Source organism: Saccopteryx leptura, chromosome X (genome assembly GCF_036850995.1).
Source record: "Saccopteryx leptura isolate mSacLep1 chromosome X, mSacLep1_pri_phased_curated, whole genome shotgun sequence".
Taxonomy (NCBI): Eukaryota; Metazoa; Chordata; class Mammalia; order Chiroptera; family Emballonuridae; genus Saccopteryx; species Saccopteryx leptura.
This window is the reverse complement of record NC_089516.1, coordinates 90,635,714-90,641,236: the sequence shown is the minus strand read 5'-3', so window position 1 is coordinate 90,641,236 and position 5,523 is coordinate 90,635,714.

The following is a 5,523-nucleotide window of genomic DNA, read 5'->3' as shown; positions in this document are numbered from 1 at the left end:
TAATCAACAACCATGAGGTTGAACTGTGTAAGGCCAGCAATCACAGCTGTCATGGCCATTCACATGTAGGTTGCCATTAGATTCGGACAGACAGTAAAGAAACAGTGGAGTCAAAAAATGGTGGGCCATTCCTTTATTCAAGTCTCGTAATGACAGATGAGCAAACACACACTTCCCTTCCCATTCATTCAGAGCTCACAAAGCCACTGACACATTCTCTGGTTCCACAACCAGGAAAACCTTCTATGGTGTTTCCTAGAATCAAAGGCCTGAACCAGTCTTAGTGGGACACACAAAAGCCCTCACCTCTGCTCCCCATCTCCTTCTCTCTGCACAAACTGGCTACTTTCTCTTTCCCTGTCGTCTTTGTTTCTCTCTTAGCACTTTGCATTCTCTCACTGCTTTCACTCTGCAAAAAATGACTTCCTTCTCCTTCTCTCCTTTTAAAACTTTTCTAACACAAAAACCTCTCCTCCAGCAAACATTAGCACAACAATGGCCTTTTCCAAGCAGGAAGGGAATTAGCAACTTCACAGATCACATACCTGGTGCTGCCTAGCGCCATTTATAACAGTAAAAGTGAGCAAACACAGAAAATACAAATTTTACAAACTCATTTGCCCAACAAACTTTTTTGAAAGACAGATGGCAAGATATGTACCAATAGAGCATAGTGATAGACTAAATAATGATATATTTAGAAGACAATAGTAACTAAAGGAAGAAATTATGTTGTCCCAATGAGAAGAATTAAGAATAGATTTTTTTCTTTGTGAATCTCGCTTACCTTTATTTTTATTGAAGTTTATCTATTTAACAAATAAAAAGAATAAACTTGTTCTTTACTGCTAGAGGCACAGATCTTTGAAATAATATAAAATAATATAAGTAAACACACAATATAAGAATTTTAACATGAACTCAAACCTTTTATGTTTAGATCATGTTTTGAAATGTTAAGAATGAGAATGGTACCAAGTGTTAGATGGGTGCAGTCAGACCAGACCTTTGATCAGCAACCTTGGTATTTGAGTTCTGCCTAGGGAAAATTCAGAGCCAAGACAAACTATAAGAGAATGTTAATTTAGAAAGTCACAGAGGTAGAATAAGTGATTAGTGGAAAAAAAAAATGGGCTCAAGAATCAAGTTACATAGGTAAAAGAAGGGTCCTTGGAGCTTAGGAGAAAGAAAAAAAATGTGTCTGGGGATAAGAAGAGAGGAAAAGGAAAGGTAAGACTGGGTTGTAGAACATGCTGGGTCTTCCTTCCTAAGGGCTTTTAATGGTGGGGATCTTAAGGGAGGTCCCAAGTGAAGATCTCGCCAGAATATTCTTCAACTTTCCAGGACTGTCTTTTTAGGGTCATGGTCTCCATGGATTGGTTTGCTTTAAGACAGGGGGTCGCCTGACCTGTGATGGTGCAGTGGATAAAGTGTCGACCTGGAAATGCTGAAGTCGCCAGTTCAAAACCCTGGGCTTGCCTGGTCAAAGCATATATGGGAGTTGATGCTTCCAGCTCCTCCCCCCTTCTCTCTCTCTGTCTCTCTCTCTGTCTCTCTCTCTGTCTCTCCCTTTCCTCTCTAAAATGAATAATAATAAAAAAAAGACAGGGGGTCATTAGTCATTGCACCTGGTCCTAAGGTTGGCTGGGGTGTTGCTTTTCTGGCTTTGCCGCTTTTCTGTTCCTGGAGCTGAAACAGAACTGAGGCCTAGATATCAATTACTGATTGCCTTGGGGGCTTAATGCTTAAGAGTTATTCTCTAGTCCTATTGTTTGTCTTCTCCCCTCTAAGGAGGTCTAATCCACATGACTAGCAATATACCAGGGGAGAAAAGGTCAAGGGGAGAATCTGAGCCTCATGACAGGAGATGATCTAGGGGAGGAAAGAGTGCCTTAGGGGTAAGGTCTTAATTAAGGATACTTATCTCCAATACTTGCTGTACCAGTTCTGCTTGTTGCTAGGTTTCGGACATTTTTACCCTGGTGATCCTTCTGTACTTGGCCCATTCTTCTTGCTCTCTGCTCATGTCTGTCTAACTGCCTACCATAGAAGCAACTGTAATTGACACTACCATTCAGTCATTTGACATCTTAAGCGATGTCTAAGAAATTTGAGAACCATTTTTCTTTGGGGCTTCAAATGCCTTGGTACAGTCACCTAAACCTGTGTCTATGAAACATGAAATCAAGTAATTATGAGACAAGGATTTAACATAGAAGACTTTCTTGTTATCCTTTCTTCTTCTTTTAAGTGTTTCAAAATTAGAAGCTAATAATTCAGTTATTCTCAAATGAGAAATTCAGAGACCGCTTTTGAAATACCCAAAGAAAAAGAGATTGAGGCAAGGACAGCACAGCATATACCTAAATTATATCATGTGATTCTATCTATATTCAAATTTGGAAGCAATATTTCTGCATTTGTTCTTTCTCCAAAGAATTTGGTTTCATGTTGGGGAGACACTAAAGCACAGTGCTTAAAATATATAAACTTTGTCAACTGGCAACACCCACATTTGAATCTTAATCCACTCTGGGGGAGGAAAAAAGAATATGTCTACTTGTCTAAATTCTTTTGGCAGGTCTAATAATCAATTTAACATGAAACAGATTAACAGGAAAAATAACCAAATATATTATGTATAAACTGTCAGGGAGGAAGAATTATACTCTACCCTTCAAGGTTCTTCTGGGTGGACTAATAATCAAATTTACATGAGCCATATTAGTAGAGAAAAAACAAATTAAAGTTTAATAACTTGTATACCTCGTGGATACAAGGGATACACTCAAGAACACCAAGCAACTGGCTAAAATGTTAGAAGCTATGACCTTAAATACCATCTTCAGCTAAAGGCTACAAAAGATGTGTCTGTGGGGAGGTAGGAAGTTAGTTATGAGAGGTTACGGTTACCAGGAAAAGCACAGCAAACAAAGGTTAAGTTATTATATAGATTTAGGTCCAAGTATTCTTCACTGATAGGCAGGCCTCACACAATGAGGGAAGCACCCTGACATATAGAGATTTCCCTTGTAAATATAAGCACCTTCTACAAAGTGTAACTTCTACTTATTTTTCCAGCTTCTTTTACCCAGGTCTGTTGTTGTCTTTTAAATTAATCAGTCTAAAGTAATCAATATCTCAAAGACACATTATTTTGGCCTGGCAAACTGTGCCCAATCAGTCCCTGCAGGAGTTCCATAAGAATATGGAACCTCTGGACAAATCAGCAGTTGAGGCTTATATGTTTTTCTAGACTGAGGAGAGGGGGCATTGAATGGGACTTCAGTGGGAAAGTAGGCAAGTCACAGGTAAACAGAGAGCAAATATTTGGTAAACAAATTTTTGCCAGGCCACCCAAAAACAATGGCACATAAAGGGGAGTCTAATGGATTTTGCTAGATTCTTCCTTGTCTTGATGCAAGGGAAGTCCAAACTGGTAGAGAAATTCTTAGTTTATTTGAGCCAGACCAACAGAATATTCTGGGGAGCATGAGCTCAAAATTCTCTGAATAACAGTTTTGCAGTATTTGTTTTTATTTTGTGCATCTCAAGTTAAGAAAGTTTGGAGAAAGCCAGGTGCAGATTGTACTCCAGGATACTTAACAAGATAATGTGCTCCCTTGAGGGTTAATACCCTCTTCCAAAGACTTTACTTCTGGTATTTCAAAGGTGTGTTGACCTAGATGCACAAGAATAATGCCTAGGGCTTCTTTAAAAACTTTCACTTAAAATGTAACACATCTAAGGTGTGACTACCCATCATAACTTGCCCAGCTAGAAATTTATGATCAGGTCCCCCTATGAGGTTATTTTCCATATGACCCTTTTTATCCTCAACACTTGTCTACCACAGTTAATTCATATTATGATATTGAGGTGATAGCTTCCTTTCTTAAACAAATTTTTCTATGGCAATTCCTTTGGGCAGGTACAAGGGGAAGTTCAAAGGTTTTTTTCAGAGTCTTTTGTTTCTTAAAAATATGCAGCTTTTAAGAATCCATATTCCAAAAAGTATATTTTATGTGTGACAAGAACACTGCTTGCCCTCACAGTGGAGAAAATAGTTAATTTCTCTAAGTCTCAGCTTTCTCATCAGTAAAACAGAGGTGATAATGCTGTAAATGTTGAATATTGCAATTTTTTTCTACTAAAAAAGGGTGAATAAGGTTTTCATCATGAGGTCTTATCAATCCTTATAGACATTTCACCAAAAGTGAGTAATCAGATTTTCAGATATGTATTGTATGGGCTATGGCAGGGGTCCCCAAACTACGGCCCGCAGGCCACATGCGGCCCCCTGAGGCCATTTATCCGCCCCCGCCGCACTTCTGGAAGGGGCACCTCTTTCATTGGTGGTCAATAAAAGTAGCACATTGACCATCTCATTAGCCAAAAGCAGGCCTGTAAAGCCAGCAGCCAAGGCCAGGGCCATCATCAGAGCAGCCGCCTGGCTCATGCAGGTTCGCATTGGATTCGGACAGTCGGTAAAGAAACAGCGGAGCCAAAAACTGATGGGCCATAGCCTTTAATCCTACCTTGCACCCGGCGGGCAAGTAAAAATACACACTGGGCTCCAAAACCCAGTCACACTCAGTGCTCACAAAGCCACTGACTTATCCGGGTTTCCTAGAATCAAAGGTTTCTAGCTCACCAGCCTTCTTCTCCTCAGTTCCCCATCTCCTTCCTTATCCCAGATACAAACTCTACACAAACTGGCATCTCACTCAGCACTCCGCCATCTTGGCTGCTTCTCCTGGCCTCCTCCACGTGGCCTCCTTTAGCTGCTGGCTCTACTCTCTCCGCTCTCTCATGCTAACCTCAGGAACCAAGAGCCCAAACTCTCGTTCCGTCCCCATTTTATAGTGTAGAAATCCAAACCCTTAATCCAATATACATAACAGGGAAGTCTCTAATACAAAGTCACTTCTCTGAGGCATGATAGGATTGTACCACCTCACACCAAAAAGGGTGGGAAAGGCTTAATCCCAAAACCAAGCCCCAGGCTACAACGATCCTGCCTGCCCCCAACACACATTAATATCACCTGGGCAAAGGCCTCCTCGTGGGCAGCGTAATCTTTAACAAAGTGAGCATAACACATTTTATCTGCCTAACACAGGCCCATAGTTCCCATTGAAATACTGGTCAGTTTCTTGATTTAAATTTACTTGTTTTTTATTTGAAATATTGTATTTGTTCCCGTTTTGTTGTTTTTTTTTATTTTAAAATAAGATATGTGCAGTGTGCATAGGGATTTGTTCATAGTTTTTTTAATAGTCCGGCCCTCCAACGGTCTGAGGGACAGTGAACTGGCCCCCTGTGTAAAAAGTTTGGGGGCCCCTGGGCTATGGGATTGTAAAGCCAGTAGCCACGGCCACCATCACAGCTGCCTGGCCCATGCAGGTTCGCATTAGATTTGGACAGATGGTAATGAAACAACAGAGCCAAGAACTGGTGGGCCATTACTTTTAATCCTAGCTTGCACCCAGCGGGCAAGTAAAAACACACACTGGGCTCTAA